Below are 18,822 nucleotides of genomic sequence, written 5' to 3' on the forward strand. Positions count from 1 at the left end.
CCTGGATTCTCAGCGCTTTCTGGAGAACCAGCTGGCAGCAGTTGCTAGAAGTGCATTCACCCAGCTTAGGCAGGTGTGCCAACTGAGACCATACGTGAGCCGTTTGGACCTGGCTATGGTGACCCTTGCTTTAGTAACTTCAAGACTGGACTACCATAATGCACTTTACATGGAGCTACGCTCAGAAACTGCAATTAGTGCAGAATGCGCTGGCTCGTTGGACAATTGACTTGTCTGGACCACTGCTTCAGCAGCTACACTGGCTGCCCATTCACTTTAAGGTGCTAGTTCTAACCTTTAAGGCCCTCCAAGATCTGGCTCCAGGCTATTTCTTCCATACACTTCAGCCTGCCCTCTTAGGTCATCTGAGGGGGCTCTTCTTTAAGCACCACCTCTGTCCAAGTGAGAGGGGTGGCAGCTTGGGGGCAAGCCTTCTCTGTAGTGGCATGACAACTATGGAATTCCCCTTCAGGGGAACTTAGAACAACATAGTTTTTCAGTAAGGTCTCAAAATGTATCTGTTTCGTCTAGCATTTGGTTGCTAAGTGGATATTTGCCCTCTGTGCCTCTGAAATACAGCTGTGATTTGACCGATTCCCTGGACTAATATTTCCCCCATTGGTCCAATGATATTTGTTAGGTTTTTCTCTGTTTTGGTTTACGTTTCACTATGTAATGTGAAAATTAATGTTTTAATGCCTTCTTTGATGTTTTTCTTTTTACCTGTTGTGATACTTTATTACAAAGCTTCGTAAGCCACTTTAGGCATTTGCTTTGGCATGGGAAAGGCGGGATATAAATTTCTTAAATAAATAAAAATGAAAGGAGAAAGATGTGAAGTCACAGATTGGTTAGTTTCTGTAAGAGATGATGTTCTGAATTTCTTAACTCACCATCAAGTAGATCTCTTTCTTAACTTCCAATAGTTCACATGTGATTGGAAAATTCAAATTCATGAATAAACTGTTTCCCTCTGACCTTAAACCACCTCATGTTAACCCAGTGCATTACTGCTAACTTGGTGGGTGCTTTACTGCTACAATGCAGCAAATCTGATATGCCCTGTAGCACCTGTAAGCCAAAACATGCCATGTCAAAGTCAAGATAAAAATGAGCAGGCAGATTAAGGCCTTTATTATCCATCCCCCAAACAACTATGCTCAGCTAGCATCAGCAATCTATAATGGAGCCAATTTTATGCTTCCTTTTAAATTGGATGAGTAATTTTATCAACAATTGCTCAGCAATTGAACTCAGAGGCCAGGTTCGAATACTTTGAAGATTTTATGCTTTTCCCCTACTGGCACGGTTGTCCCCCCTTCCTGTCTCTGTCTGTCTGTCTGTCTGTCTGTCTGTCTGTCTGTCTCACACACACACACACACACACACACACACACACACACACACACACACACACACACACACCTTACCTCCCATGCTCACCTAAGAGTGGCAGGTGACAAAATATTTTTTGTTTTGTTGACCCCTGCTAACTGGTTAAGAGGCACTTTTTCAAGTGGGTGCTCCTCTTTTTTTTTTTAGCAGGGGGAGAGTAACTGGCCCACCTCACCCCAGCAGTGTCTTTTCTAGTGGCTGTCTGCTAGTGTTGCATCTTTTTAGATTGTGAGCCCTTTTGGGACAGGGAGCCATTAGATATTTGATTTTCTCTGTAAACCGCTTTGAGAACTTTTTGTTGAAAAGCGGTATATAAATACTGTTGTTGTTGTTGTTGTTTTAAGTCATGCTTGGATGATCTGCAGGCTATCAGTGACAGCACGTCCATCTGACAGGAGATCTATAACAAAGATGAGCACTAGAAACACATGCCAGTTTCCAAGGCCAACAGTACCCCAAGAGTTGCTAGCTTGCAACTGCTTGTCTTGATAGGTCAGAACTCTAATTTAAGTTTAGGATTAGAAGTCTCTCTTGTGAAGTAAACCCCATAGTCAGAAGTACTATAGAAATGATATCTAGACTGTAAATCTGTCAGCAGGACACCTGCCTTTAACTTCTGTACAGCATGCAATGGCTATAGCAGGATGCTTTATGCATGTTGTAATTGATTTATCTTTCATCACCAACCAAGTAGTATGCGTGAGCCTGAACTAATGGGAGCCTTGGGGAGAGAAGGTATAACTTAGGTATATTAAGGTAAAGAGCCATGACAAGCAGTTAAGATCAGTATAAGGAACACTGAATTCCACACCATAGCAGAGTATGAGGTTTACCATAGTGACGGGCAAAACCAAACACAGGCATCCACCTGTATCCACAGACCCACGCACCCCATCATCTTTGTTTACTACATTCCCCCAAAATGATAAGGTGTCTTGCATGTATAAACGCTTTAATCAAAAAGCTTATAGCAAGATGAGCAGGAAAGCAGCCTGCAGCCTAGAAGCAAACAGGAAGCAAGAAGCAGGAAACTTTGCTTTTAGTCTCCCATCTAGACTGCAGGTTGCTTGCCTTGCTGTAAGCAAAAAGCTTGTAGCAGTGATTCCCAAACTTCTCCTCGGAGAAGAGGGTTGGGGGGAGTTTTTGATGATGAAACCAGAAGTGGTTCCTAATTGCTACTTTTTAAGGCTTGGGGAGCCCTGCAGAGGCGCCCATGGGGCACCCTGCAACCCCCCTCAGATGCCAGTGCAGGCAGAGATAACTGAAAAACTTCCCCTCTGTACCAGGCAGTGGTGCAATCCTGGGGATTGTGTCACTGCCTTCTTTTCCTTCTTGGAGGAAAAGTCCATCATGTGTTACAAGCCATGATGTGTATGTGCAATCTCCTGATTTTAAAAGTGGGTCACCTCAGAATGCCAGATGCAACGGATGACACCAGGATGCAGGTCCCTTGTTGTCTTGTGTGCTCCCTGAGGCATTTGGTGGGCCACTGGACTGGATGGGCCTTTGGCCTGATCCAGCAGAGCTGTTCTTATGTACCAGGTAGCAGCACAATACTGGAGGTTGTGCTGTTGACACGCCCCTCCCTGCCCCTTAAGGGACCAGGGACAAGTGTTTCTCAGCCAGTTTGGGAACCACTGGCTTTATGCATTTGTTCAAGGAAGACACATTATCACTTCACGTGAATATAATTTACACAAACAAAGCTAATGAGCTGTGGCGGAATGGAGATAGGGTTGCCACTTATCAGCAGATTTTTGTATGGGGGGGGAGCCTGTATATGGACACCAGTAAACAGCAGGAAAAATTTAACACTTTCACTCAAGGTCACCCAATGAAACAATGGACAGTCTATGCAAAAACAAGAAACAAAAGTACAAACACACCCTAATGGATAGCAGGGGAGGAATGCTGTTGATTTTATGTCTTGCTCCACAGAAACATCTGCTTAGCCATTGCTGCAAACAAGAGGTTGAACTAGATGTACTCTTGGTCTGATCCAGAAAGCCTTTTTTATATACTCACATTTTCTCTGAAAACGTTACCATATGCTTGGGACATATGTTGGGAGGAAAAACAATGGAGCAGACCATTTTTTAATGACACTTCATTCTCTCACTGAACACAGTGATAACAATTTATTCTTGGAGAAATTGTACATAAATTATTACTACCATTTCTACCTACATATTTCAATCAGAGATGTTCCATTATGAGATGCATGTTCTAAAATGTGATTTTCAAATTTCATTCATCATCATGCTGCATTTCAGGCAAAACTATTTTAAAACAAGGCTTTTCCATTTGCTACCTCACGCATGTGTCTATTTCAACTCCGCAAGTCTTTCCATTTTCAAAAAACAGAATAAATATCTAATCATAATGAAGTCATTAGAGTCACATTTAGCAAGTCAGTGTGGACTGATGGGCAAGAGGCACTTCATTTGATGGGCTGTAACCCAGGCATAAACAAGAAAACAGACATGGCAGACTGTTAAGGTTACATTTAAGAGAGGGGGTCTATGCATTTCCCTTATAATCAATAGGGCTTGAATTGTGACTATATGATTGGGCACAATTATGTTCAGAATACTAATTTCATTTTTCCTGCCAAACCTATTAGGAGTGACTAGTAGCTCTCATGATGGGGTATTGTTTATAGCCTGATGTGTCTGAAAAGGTCCATCATGCCTGAGCGTACTGCTGTCTTGGAAAAAGGGATGGGACACAAACATGTCCTAGTGACAGATAACATGAGGTTGAAAGGGATGGATTCAAGATGTATATTGTCAGGAGTCTGTACAGACCAACACTGTAATTACTGATTTGTGTATAAGTTGGTCATTACTCCCAAAATGTGTTACAACTTCTGCACTACACAAGCCCAACCAACGGCAAGCTATCTTCAACAATCACAACTGAAGTGCCAAGTGCATTTCTTTTGAACAATGCTTAGAAGTTAGTCTAAAACTTCACTCATACAAAGCTGCTTTACAGTGCAAGTCCATGCACTTCTACTCAGAAATAATCTGCACCAAGTTCAATGAGACTCACTGTCAGGCAATTTATGTAAAGGATTGCAGCCTTTGACAGAGTCAGATCACTGGTCAGTCTTGTCTAGTATTATCCTCCTTCACCTGAGATTGTGGAGGACCATTGCAAGTCCAAACGTCTTTCTGAGCTCTGCTACTTCCAATTCTTTAACTGGGGACTTTTCTCTCCATTCAACCATCCCAAAAGAGGGAGGTAGAGCTTTCTTTTTCGAAAGTGGCACTTTCTAGCTTCAGACTTATCTAGATTGCCTTATGACACCAATATGTTGTGTAATGCGACAAGGTCTGAACAACTGGTTGGCCAAAACCACACCCTCTCTCAGCACTAAGTCAACCCATGGCATTGTATCAGCATCTTGGTTCACAATGCACCATTGCCAGGATGACAGCCACCTTTAGGGGAGACAAGCCTTGATTCATCATTCCTCAGATCTGTGTCCTTCGCCTTCACTATGCAACCAGGCATCTTTCCCAGGAGTATTCAAAGTGTTTTGCATGGTATTTTCCACCAAGAAAAATATCAAAGGAGTTTTGCTATATTTAAATCCATAAAGCACAAAGATGTTGGCAATTTTACCACATGCTAGTCATTTTTATGGCATGCTTTATAGCCACAGGGAGAGTATGAGGAAGTTTCTCATTCCGGCAAAAAACACAAAGGCAAAAAACACAAAACCCATTCGATATAAATAGACAGAATTCCTTCAGATACATTGTCACAGAGGTGAATGTCTGAAATCCAGCCTAACATGACTAACAGGCAACATAAAAAGCCTATTCCCATGCACTCCCTGTCGAGAACCAAATAGCAAGTTACGGCGCCAAGGAACAGATGTCCATCAACAAAGACAAGTGTTGCTTTGTTTTGAAGATGCGAAGATTTAGGGAAGCAGCTCTTTGATGGGTATTTTGTTTTCCATTTTCAAAGTTAATTTCTGAAGTGTGTTTGCACTCTGTTAAATTGGTATTACAGCAGGAGACTACATTTGTTAACTTTCAAGCATGGAAACATCAACATTGCTCATTTTTAAAAGCTCAAGTCCCTGAAAACTGGCAATGAAGAACAGACAATCTCTCTCTGGATCAAGGACTTCTCGGAGATCACTGAACAGGGTAGCCAGACAGGGTAGCCCAGACTCACTACATCTAAACATGGATATTTCAGCAACTACCTTCTTCCTGCTATGAACGTACAGTGCGAGTTGCAGAGTTCAAATGTTAGCTGAACACTCTAGACGCGTCAACATGTCCAATCCAAATACAGTGCTTTATTACAGCTTTGCCAAGGGTGCCCCACACCTAATGCTCACTGGCGCTTCCAAGTATTCTGATCATCATCTTAAGGTATTAGCAGCACCCATCTGCACTGAAAAGACTATAATTTTTCTATATTTTCTCCCTATATGGCGGTACATTTAGCCATTGTACACCAACGTTGGACAAGGCCATTATTCCTTCCTTATTGAAATTGCGTCCTTAATTGGGAATTTATGATGACTATTATGCTGTTCCTTCTTCAAACACACATGCACAAACAAGATTGCTGCTCAAAGCACTATAACCCAACAACGCAGTTCTGTCCTAGCATGAAGCATTACTGTAATGGATTGTGATAGACATGGAATCTAATCTTATCTTCAGGTATACATATACATTTCAAGTTACAATACTGAAGGGCCTTTCTCATGGTCTATTTCATTTCAGACAACCCTGCCATCTTCTGGATAAGGAAAAAGAACTACTGTGCACACAATTGCCATGGGACGTAAGCTTTGAAAACACAGTGCTAGGCAGTTGCTTAGAAATACTTGCACAGACCTTTAGCATTGTGTATGGGTTTAACAGGCTGGGATAAGAACCATTAACCAAGGTCAAGTTCACTACATTTCATCTGCTTTTGTCCACCTACTACTGCTATGCATACTTCTTTTATACACATGCTTGTCACAGTAGTCTCAGTGAGATAGTGACCAATACAATTGTCATTCGTGACCAGCTGAGAAAGCCTCCAGAATACTCTTGCATAATCGTCATAATTGTTATGATACCACACGCAAAAGAAAAAGTGAGTGGTTCTTGTAATAGGATTCCAGACTCTGCCTTGCACTGGAAACAGTATGCATGCCATAGGCTTGAATCCAAAGGATTGCCATCAACAGAGAAAGCTGCCTTATAATCAGACCATGGGTCCACCTAGCTCATTCCTGTTGCCACTGACTCACAGCAGCTCTCCAGGGTTTCCACACAGTAATTATACTCTATCCTGTGTGAGATCTGCACCTGGGATCTGCACTCTAACAATGAACTATGACCCCTCCCTTCATCCACCAATCTTTCCTTGGAAAACCCCCTTGGTAAAAAAAAGAAAGAAGCCTCTTGTCCTCTGTGGAACAGGAAGCTACAGAAGTCAAGCTCCTCTAGCTACTAAACACAAGTACACAGGCACAGCCAAGTTTGTGGACCTCTACTCAATTACATTTCAGTTTGCACAAACTGTATTTAAAGTAATAGCAGCAGGTATTTATATTCTACCTTTCTGGTCCCTGGATTGCTCCTTTGGCTTTATTCAAGGCAGTTTACATGGGCAGGCTTTATTTATACAGCATTTACTGGGGAACACTACTGAGAAATGACGGTAAAGTCACCAGGATCCAGGACTGACACACAGTTCAGCATTAATTTGGTAAATACAAATTTGGGGAGGGGGGAGTAAGCATCAAAATGATAAACCCTCAAGAGGAGGTTGGCAAATTAGTGACATTTCACACAGTGTACTATACCAGATTCTCACCTGTGCCTTTGTATAATCTGGTTGTGAATAAGTCTGAATCAATGCACAATCTAACACAAACATTTGAATCACAAAAGAACCAAAATATCTGCACCCAACAACTGTTAGGCCATGTAAGACTGGCCAGATATTACAAGCAGCTGTTAACAGGGCTCTATAACATACCCACATGTCAAGGTGGGCTCTAGCTGTTAAATGTTGAAGTTGCCCCAGACAGGGAGATAAAGCAGGGAGGACTGTTGGGAAACACAAGGGAAAGCAGGAGCCACTCACTGCTTCTTGCTTATCTCTGCTAACCTTCTCTCCAACTGCCCAAAAAGTTGAGAGGGGAGGAGCAGGGACAATGAGACACTAAGGCCAGATTAAAGAAACAGAAATGAACAACAGATGGAGAAAAGAGACCAGTGGCTTGCGCTGGCATTTGTTTGCCCTACCATCAACACCAGTCTTCTCCTCTTGCTGGGTGGGGCAACCTCAGAATGGACAGGATAAGAACAGCCGCACTGGATCAGGCCATAGGCCCATCTAGTCCAGTTTCCTGTATCTCACAGCGGCCCACCAAATGCCTCAGGGAGCACACCAGATAACAAGAGAACTCATCCTAGTGCCCTCCCTTGCGTCTGGCATTCTGACATAGCCCATTTCTAAAATCAGGAGGTTGTACATGCACATCAAGGCTTGTAACCCGTAATGAATTTTTCCTCCAGAAACTTGTCCAATCCCCTTTTAAAGGGGTCCAGGCCAGACACCATCACCACATCCTGTGGCAAGGAGTTCCACAGACCAACAAATATTTTCTTTTGTCTGTCCTAACTCTCCCAACACTCAATTTTAGCGGATGTCCCCTGGTTCTGGTGTTATGTGAGAGTGTAAAGAGCATCTCTCTATCCACTCTGTCCATCCCCTGCAAAATTTTGTATGTCTCAATCATGTCCCCCCTGAGGTGCCTCTTTTCTAGGCTGAAGAGGCCCAAACGCCATAGCCTCTCCTCATAAGGAAGGTGCCCCAGCCCCGCAATCATCTTAGTCGCTCTCTTTTGCACCTTTTCCATTTCTACTATGTCTTTTTTGAGATGCGGCGACCAGAACTGGACACAATACTCCAGGTGTGGCCTTACCATCAATTTGTACAACGGCATTATAATATAGGGATGGTCAAGGGTCTACAGGAAATATCATCAGCATCAACCTCTGGGTTACTGAAAGCAATTTTGGAGATTTTAAATAGGGCCTCCTCAACTTCATGAGGACATGTCATATTGGCGACAAATCTCCACAGCAGTGTCAGTCATAATTAGCAACCCTAGTCTGAACTGAGCCATAGCAAGCCAATTTCATCCATGCTAGTAATGTTCAAGTATTTAAAGTATCAATCTAAACGTATTTGGTGCACTTGCAGTAGTTACTCCTCTAAGCACTGATCAGTTCTTAGCACCTTTCCAAATGAACAAGTTGTAGTGAGTGCAACCACACTGACTGTAGAATCATTGTTACCCTATCACATTTCACCTTGATCTTCTTCAAGTTTGGTCCTGTAATAGTTAAGTAAGACACTTAAAATATTCATCACAACCTATCGCTTTGAAACTGGTGGCTGTGCCCTGCAGCTCTCGACAAAAACAAAATTGTTATAAATGCCACGCTAACTTCCAACGTATTCCAAAACATCCGCCAACTCTACACTCCCCACGTAACAGAATACAGGCTGCTTCTATTTTAAACACGCAATGATCCAGCCAGCACATGCGCTGAACAGGAGTGAAATAGCAGTGATGGCCTGTGTATTTATAAACATCACTGGGATCTGAAAGAGGGAGTTGAAACAAGAAAAGCTTTTAAAATGCTACATCAAGTCAAGGAGATAACTTGTTAGGTTGGAAAAGATATCTAAACAGCAGCAGATACGAGCTTCCTGCACACTCACATTATTACTATTTCAGCAGCGCAAGACACGTGCTTTATCTTTTTTTTGCACCTATGGAGGCAATTACAGCACTGAAAAGCAAGAAACTGGAAATAGTTGACATCTGACTGAAAGTCAAGCCAACTACCCTGCAGAACGGGCATCATTTCATCCCTTTAAGATACATGTTCAGATTCCCCCCCCCCCAGGAGGACCAGATCCAGACATTACTGGATCCAGACATACACAACTTACTTTTAATACTTTAAGCGTCCCTTGTGCTTACAAAAGGCAGATGCCAAGTTCACAACCATCCAAAAACAGATATTCCTACATGTTCAAAACCATCCAACACATCCAAAACAGCACAGTAAATATAAGATGAACTCTTGAGCAAGAAAGCAAAAAAATGTACACAAAGGTAGCTCAGGCTGACCACAGGGAAGCAAGAGATCCAGAAAACTGAGGCTACATCTGTAAATCTTAGGGAAACCTATCGTGACATCTACTTCAGACTGAAAGAAGTTATGATTAAAGGTTCCCACACAATGAAATTCACAGTTCATGAGAAGCTAGCATGAAAATTTATTTTTCATACTTATATACCACCCTGCCTCCAAGGAGCTCAAGGTGATGTACATAGTTCCTCCCCACCTTTTATCCTCACAACGTCCCTATAAGATTGGTGATGCTGAGCTGGGATTTAACCTAAGACCAACTCCTGAACCACTATACCATCCTGGCTTTAAGGCAGTGTTTCTCAACCATTGGTACAGGTACCACCAGTGGTACTTGAGGTGGTGTCTGGTGGTAATCCCAGGACCCCTGGCCACCTGCCGCCCAGCAGCAAGACCAGGAACACGATGCAACAGTGGTAGGAGGCTTGGCTTGGTGGGCAGGGTTCCACAGCATGCTTTTTCATGCTAGAAAAAGCCCTCCTGTGCACCCTGAGCCTCTTACTGGTATTTGTCATGTCGCATCTGACCTCCCAATCCAAAAGTAACTGGCAATGATGTCATCGCCAGTTACTTTCAGTGGTACTTCAGAAAGGCAGACCATATGAAGTAGTACAGAGGAAGACAAACCTTGAGAAACATTACTCTAAAAAAAAAGCCTAGTTTCTGCCTAAAATGCATGTTCCATGAAAATAGACTCCTAGAGTACAGAATGCCCAACATGGAGCTAGATTATTCTACGTGCAGATGTTTCTTTTTCCTTATCAGGGAGTATCCTGTAAAAGTCCCCACTTGTAGTCTGAAATGGTTCAGCTGGTAAATGTGTTGATTTATCATTTCAGTGAGTACTAGGCCTGAGACCATGGATATCTTGGACCTTCCTGAATGTAAAAGCTGCTGACCTTTGACAAGTGGGCCCTGAAATGACACAGAAGGCAGGGGCTCCTTTTTTATGAATATTATGTATTTTCATAAATACATTTTTGTCCTACCTGTGGGTTTGTCACATACTTCTATTGAGCTTATATGGTGCTTAAATTCCTGACCTCTCTCAGAACAGTTACCAACTTGTTATTAAAAACGCAATACGCTTTAAAATTAATCCCCATGCATTGACCCTATTGTCTGAACACCTATCCCTAGAATGAAGGCAAACCAATTGCCTACTAATAGATTTCATATAAACAGGAGTTTGTTTCTTCATTACTGGAACATATTTATTCACTTTACATATATTTCCTCAAGACTTTTCTATTCTTTGCCTTATTCAATTTTAATACGAAGGTTCCACGTAAATATAACAAGTTGTTCAAACATATGAAAAATTTCCTGTAATTTATATTCAATTACCATATTATAATTTACAACAGGGGTGCCCAAACCACAGCCTGCGGGCCACTTTCGGCCCGCTGCAGGTCCCCATCCGGCCCCCAGGGGGTCCCCCCACCTCCAATGGGCACCCAGCCCTCACCCCAGCCCGCGCTGGCCCGCTGCACAAGCTCTGCACATTGCTCTCCCTCGCTGCCACTGAGCTCAGTGGCAGCGAAGGAAAGACGAGCCCAGCCGGCGTGCAGGGCCTTTTATAGTGGGAAGGTAATGTGAGACTTGCAGGTCTCGCGTTACTTCCCACTATAAAAGACCCTGCACGCTTGCCTGCTAGTCTCTTCTTTCTTACCCATGGGCTGGGCTGGGAGCAGCTCCGTTTGCCATGGTGTAGGTTTCCTCATGAGGAAGCTGCCTGAACCATTCCCTAATAAGGCTATACTGTATTTACAAAACTAAATGTGATAGGGCAAAATGGATGCCAGGAATTGGTGTAACGTTTAAGGAAGGAAAATGTGCATTGGCCTGTGTTATTACCAAGTGCTTTATTAGCTTCTGTGTAAGTCAGAAAAGATTTCCACATTAGAAAAAAAATAGTCAGGATTAACAAGGATATATCATACTAAATTCAAACATAGCTTTTCATGACTCTAAAGCTGCATCACAAAAAATCTTTCTGCAGCTCTTCCACAGAGGCCAAGCTTGTCAATAGTCACCTTAGCCCACATTCCCCACCCCCCAGCAGGATGTTGTCCTGGTCTACATCACAGCCACCTATCTATGAAACTGGTAGCCTGCAGGTGTAATCTGAACACAGCTATGGAACAGCAAACAAAAAAGAGATTAAGTGGCCCATATACATACACTCAAATAGACTTACAGTCATTCCTACACAAAATGACCCACAAAACAAAGTACTGTTTATTACTAAATTAAAGACATTTGGCTATAAATAACCAATGCAACTATTTTCTTTTTTCAGAACAGGAGGACGAAACAAACAAATCTAACCTTGTCACTTGACAAAGGTTAAATATACCACCTGTTCAATGACAAGTGTTTGGTTTCCAAACATTAGCACAACAGTCATAGCAGCTATGCGGCTAGGAAGCATTTAACCAACACATTCCTTTCAAACCCTGATAAAATAATTAGGACAAATGTTTAGTGTGATCAAATAGATAGCCCTGACTCCATGTACCCTCCATGACATACGTCTGTGTCATTAGTTTCTTGCTGGAAATATAAACATTAAACAACATCAGGGCTAGCATGTAAACCAAACCACCCAAGGGGGAAAACAGAAAATCCCCATAAGAACATAAGAACAGCCCCACTGGATCAGGCCATAGGCTCATCTAGTCCAGCTTCCTGTATCTCACAGCGGCCCACCAAATGCCCCAGGGAGCACACCAGATAACAAGAGACCTCATCCTGGTGCTCTCCCCTGCATCTGGCATCCCTCCCCATCTCCCACCACCTCCTTAACCTTACTCACTTTTCCAGAGGAATACAGGAAGCAAAGCACATGCCAATCACAGCATTCCAATCCCCATACTAAAGCCTCTACCAGGGAGAACAAGATTCAGGCAACATTACATGCAGCACGGGGTTATAATTCTCTGGCCCTAGATCATGGGTGCACACACACGGCAACTTTGATTATGGCAATTGTGGAGAAAGGGCACTTGCACACAAAGGGAACACTTCACACAAACAGCCTGCTGCCCTCACTACATGCATGGCAGGATACTTCTCAGAATTTTTATAGCAGGTACTCTATCATAAGGCGGCTCCATACTCAAACATCCAAATGGAACCCTACTCCGCAATACCAAAGGAAGGAGCAAAGGCACCCCACAAAGGTAAGCAATGGAGGGGAGGGAATTCCATGCCAAAGAATTCCATGTCACTTCCAGGGCGCAAGGTGGTTCCTTGCTCCTCCCAGGTTCACTCCAGAATGTATCATGGTGCATTCTGGGGTGAGATTGGAATGAGCCTGGAAACTCCGCATGACCCTGAAGTGGTCTTTCAGCTCTAAAAACAGTGCTGGAGGCTTGGAAACAGCACCGTTTTGCCATGCGATCATAGGAAACCCAATTTCGGCTCACTTTTTTAAAAGGCACTTTAAATTCCCCCTGCCCCCGTAACCACTGGCATTCACAGTGCATTAAATCTGTACTTATGACATCAGTACCTCTCACTAATAGTCACTGAATTTCTTGTACAGTACTTGTTGACTCTCCTGGTTTCTGAAGCATTCACCCTTGAACACCAACAGCCCAGTCAGAAAGATGCACAGAAGTATATGAAATCCAGCACTAAAAAAATTTCAGTGCAGTGCTGATCTCCTTCCAGCAACATGAAAAATCTTTTAACTTTGCATACCTTGCAAACATTGCATACCTTCCATTAACGTGTTTTAAACAGAGCAAAATAGTTTACCAGAGTACAATCTTATCCAACTTTCCAGCGCAGATGCAGCCATGCCAATGGGGTATGTATTGTATCTTGAGGTCAGGAGACAGTTATAGAGATCTCTTCAAGGTAAGGGAACATTTGTTCCCTTATCATGAGGTTGCATTGTGGCCTCATCAGAACTGGAAAGGGCAGGAGGTCTGGTCTAGAGGGTAGAGCCTCCGTCTGCCTGAAGATAACATCCACAAGGTCGCCAGTTCGAGGCCACCGGCACCGTGCGACCTTGGAGCAGCTGACAAGCTGAAGCCAAGCAATTCCATCTGCTCCGAGCGTGGGAGGATGGAGGCCAGAATGTAAAGCCAGATCGGAATGAAACACCTTGAATGTAGTCGTTCTTGAAAGAAAGAACCTTCTTTGAAATTGTAAAAATCCCTATTTAATAGAGATTTAGATAAAGCCTGCCTATGTAAACCGCCTTGAATAAAGTCTTGAATAAAGACCAAGAAAGGCGGTATATAAATACCTGTTGTTGTTGTTGTTATTGTTGTTATTATTATTATTATTATTATTAAGTTGGATAGGATTTGGCCCTAAGCTGGGTACAGATAGATGGGTTCATTTGTAAGAACATTTTATACCACTGAAGTGAAATGTACCAACACTTATTTTCATCAGACTCTACCAATTCCTAGAATCATACTCTGCACCTACGACAGTCTTAAGGCCCAATACTATCCAGCACTGGATGCCACTCCAATGCGAACATTGCCTTATCTTGAGAAAGCCTCCGTGTCTACCCCTACTGGAGAATGCAGCCTGTTGGCACGGCTGCATCAGTGCCAGAAAGTTGGATAGGACTAGGTCCTTAGTTAAGCACCTCCCAATTAAGGGAAGCATACAGTACTAATATGTTGAACCTAAATCCCAATGACTTCAGATTATCACACATTTTACTTTCAAATTGAAATAACTAGTGATGGTTTAAGCCATTTCTGCCCAACATTGCATATACGCAACAGGGATCAAATGCGGGCTGGGTAGAAATGGTTAACTCACTTTCATGAGTAGGCATCAAAACTGCTGCAGGGATGAACCTTATTCTGTTGCCTGAGGATTCATATGCCCTGCACCAGCTCAAATTTCAACCCTCATTCATTTCAAAAGAACACACATGGAAATAGGAGAGATCTTAGATCTAGAGGACAACCATCCCATTAAATGCTTTCATCCATCAGTCAAGAAAACTGAGGCAGAGCGAGCTGCTCCCATCACAAAATGTTGATTTATCAGTCGATCAGATCATGTAGATTCATAGCAGTCAAGAGTACAAGTTCAAGACCTTGCAAAGCAGAGTCTCATTCAACTTAGAAGAACAAAAACCCCTTGGGGAAATGTGATTGCTTAAGACAGCTGGGCATTATTGGCTGGACAAGTCTGTCTAACTGAAATGGGTAATTCTGAACTTTGGTGTTCTCAGTAGTAGGGTTGCCTATCCCTTATGTTCAAGAAAACTTAACAGAAAGAACTGCTTTTAGGGGACTTGTGAAAGTTACTTCAGTGGAAGGCAGATCAGGCCTGGCATCCTGTCACTGCACTGATGTCCATCATGAAGAACAATGCCTCCGGCTGACCAAGTTGCAGCTTTATGAACTCTGAGTCATTGAGCCATCCCTTGATTCTGATCACACAGCAATATTAGTTTAACTCAGCTACTATTTCCTCCATCTGTCCATCTCTGGTGAAGGCAAATACATACTCCGTGTTTCCAAGACAACAGGGGAGGATTACAAGTTGCAGGAATGCAGGCTTTGAAGAGTTCCTGTATTTTTATTTAGGTGGCTGGTTGCAGCACTGCACACTGAAAGCATGGAAGATAGAACCCAGTTACGTGTTATGTTCACCTCATGTCCACAGTAACCATGTGTGAGCCAAGCTTTGACTGTTGAGAATTTGGAAGACACACTGGAGACAGGCAGAGAAAGCTGGAAGGGACTGTAGAATTGTCAGCCACCAGCCATCGTCTCTTGTTCATTCCTGTTTAGCTTATCTCTATTTTAAAACCTAATTGTCACTGCTTTTTTCCTTCTTCCCTAAAAGATATTTCACTGAGAAGCAAGAGAAGCAGAGAAAAGTGGCCCCCGGTTCCAAGCTTTCCTATGTGTTTGCTTCATCTCTGGGGAGCCTAATCTCAGTATTCAGATCGTGGCTTACACATACCTACTTTTGACAGGATGGATGCACTGTAATGTTAAGTCAGGTTGTCAATAAGAATGCCTTCCATTATCGGTCATAAAATAACGCCAACAGCCTTAATTTGAAATAAAACCACATGATTTCTGAAACCAAGTTCAGAGTCTCTAAAACCATCTCTGCTAGGAAGTTGAGAGGGTATGTTTTCTCTTGTTTAGCATTTAATGGATTTCTTAATCATCCGGGAACAGTGGAAAAAGCCAATATTCCCAATTATGCATGAACACCATGTCCCTCAAATCAGCAGCTCTGTCACACATATTCCTTCGCAACATCATCCAAAATTAGTCACTTCCTTCGTCTCTGAGACATAGTATTATCTACTCTTAAAATGGTATTTAATACACACACACACACACACACACACACACACACACACACACACACACACACACACACAGAGAGAGAGAGAGAGAGAGAACAGGCTAATACAGTTCCCAATTTGTACATAATTCTTCCATATCAAATACTACTAATGGGCCAATAAGTATCTAAGTGGCAGAATTAATGTATATCTACAAATCTTGTAGATTCAGTCAAGATAACCTTTCATTTCTGTATCATGAGAAAGTCACAATACTCAAAGAGACTCCAACCTAGACCTCTCTATAGCAGAGGTGGTCAAACTTGCTTAATGTAAGAGCCACATATGATAAACTACAGATGATTGAGAGCTGTAATATTTAAGATGCATTTAAATTCTTGAATATATTTAGTCACCATGAACATTAAACTTTCATTTCAATCCAGTGGACTCTCAGTTTATACTGGGAAAATAATTCTAAAGCTTTAAAACTTTTTATTTACCTTTTATATTAATTTTGATACAAAAAGGTCAGCCAACATGTTTCCAAGAGCTGCACATTATGCGTCAAAGAGCCGCATGTGGCTTGTAGGAGCTGTCTCGCTACCCCTGCTCTGTAGTGGAATAGTATATAAACCATCCACATCAGCTCTTCTATATATTATTCATCTCAGTGGTAACCCAAAACAGGAGAGGGGTTCCTGGAACTTAAAAAAACATGCGCAAAGAGGAGTCCTCAGTTGGGAATCACTGGAAGGTGGACACACAGCAGTATGAAAATCACTACCTCCATTAAAAGTGACAGTGGTAAAGTCACTTTAAAAGTAAAAGTAAAAGGGGATGACAGACAGTGCAATCCCTTCCCTTCAGCAGAAGCTGAAGTTCCTTCCAGCTCATGTGCAGCACTGCAGGTGAAGCAGTAAGTTGCTGCCCTCTCCCAATCATTCCCCAAGCTTGGGGGTGGAGAATCAATGGGGGAGGGGTGGTGACTCAACAGTCAGCCAGTCGAAGCAGCAGCAGCCACCATCAATTCTCAGTTGTGCCCAAAGACTAGAAAACCATCAGGAAGAGATAGGAAGATTCAGCTGAGGCTGGGTCAGGCAGCACGGTAGGGGCACCCCCTTCCCATCACCACCCAAAACTAGCCCAAGGTGAACAGGGTAGTTTCAGCAGTCCACAAAATAACCCTTAGGCTAGTGCTGCCATAACAGATGCATACAGTGAGGACATTTTTATTCATAGAAATGTAGATTAATATTTCAAAGTTTTCTGTCACTAAAACATTTTTCTCCTTCTTCTGCCTCCATAGGGGTTAGTAGCATAGCCAGTTACAGAACAAACCATTAAACCTGTAGTTCCCACCTTTTTTTGACAGGCAACTCTCTTGACCTACTGGGCAATTAGCTACAGTTCCCCATTAGGGCTACAAGTCCTATACATTATAGAGGGTGGCAGGTTTTTCACAACGATTCCATGGCTTCCCTGGCTAGTTTCAACAGCTTCCCAGGGAGCCACAGTTCACAGTTTGGGAACCACTGCATTAAACAATCAAGTTAATCATAGAATAATTCCAGAGGCACCCCAATCAATCCTGTAGTTCAACTCCTAGTACAGTCCAAAGTTCAAATTCTAGCAGAGGTAGACAGCAGCTTCCTCTGAGGTCCCCACGGGGAAGTGTGTTGGTGTGAGCAGACACAGTTCACTCAGTTCATGATGGAGGCAAGTCTTCAATAATGGTGTTGAGGAGGGGAGAGTTAGCTATCACACACCACCCACTGGTCAAAGACATTATTCAACAGGTATACATAGAATGTGTGCACCCATATTCCAGGTGGCCACTAGGGTTGCTATGAAAGCAGCTGACTGTGTATAGAAGGAAGATTTTCCAAACCACAAGGTATTACACCCTGAATGCTTGGAAAAGGGCACATTATTGCTTGAGTGATTTCAGAAAAGGCTGTTATCAGAAATGGATATGAACAAGTATCTTCACAAACTGTAACTGCTACTTAAAAGGATCCATCGGTTTCTTACAAGTCTGTGGTTACCATGATGATGAAACATTAAGCAATAAAAGCAGATTTGATGGGCACACATCTGTAGGGTGTAGTTGCCACTTGCTTATTGAGAGCAGTTCATAGCTCTGTACCCAATGCATCATTTCTGTCACGGGAATATTGCATTTTCCTAACATGCCCTGTTTGACACTATGACTATTAAATTCCTCATTTGGTAGGCAGGTCTGTGGGCAAGCAAGCCCCGTACCACTTAACCATAGTAAAGAGGCTCTGTTTTTCATTGGAACGAGGCCAGATGAAGAGGCACATAGGATTGGATCCCAACTGAAGGTTCAATTTAAAACAATGGTTCCCAAACTTTAGGAGCCTGCAGACCACTGAGGCAAAAACTGGAATTGTCATAGACCACAAGCAACCCCTGCCCCCCCCCACCACACACAAGCAATACAAACAAATTTGGTAGTCTATTAGGGAGCACTTGACAGGACACTGGAAGTTCTCTGTCCCCTCTAGTGATCTGAGGGGTGTGTGCTTGCTTGATGAGAAGCTGGAAGTGATCAAAGCTAATCTTTTTCCCTGAGACCTCAAGGACCACTTCTCAAGGACTTGGGGACCACTTGTGGGTGCCCTGTGGGTTGGGAACCACTTATTTAAAAGGAAGGTGTTTCATTTGCATAAGTGGGGGACTATATTTATGTATCTCCTCTACACTCACTTGTCTCAACATGTGACACTCAGAAGCAGATTTCCTTGGGCCGTGGAGAAATCTGAAAATTTACAAGCTCCTGCTATGCAGAAATGAAACTTCTGTCACAGAAGTAGTAGTTGGAATACAACCCATTCTCCTTCAACTACTAACCTTGTTAGCATGCTAAAATCTCCCAAGCATTTGCGGTGCATTAACTGGGAAGAG

General features: G+C 42.8%; 1 protein-coding gene across 1 annotated transcript in view; it reads right to left on the reverse strand.

The window, feature by feature from the left end:
- Positions 1-18,822, reverse strand: part of PLCB1 (phospholipase C beta 1) — a 521,389-nt gene that overhangs the window by 397,530 nt on the left and 105,037 nt on the right. The window lies entirely within an intron of this gene.

Source organism: Tiliqua scincoides, chromosome 1, assembly GCF_035046505.1.
Source record: "Tiliqua scincoides isolate rTilSci1 chromosome 1, rTilSci1.hap2, whole genome shotgun sequence".
Classification (NCBI taxonomy): Eukaryota; Metazoa; Chordata; class Lepidosauria; order Squamata; family Scincidae; genus Tiliqua; species Tiliqua scincoides.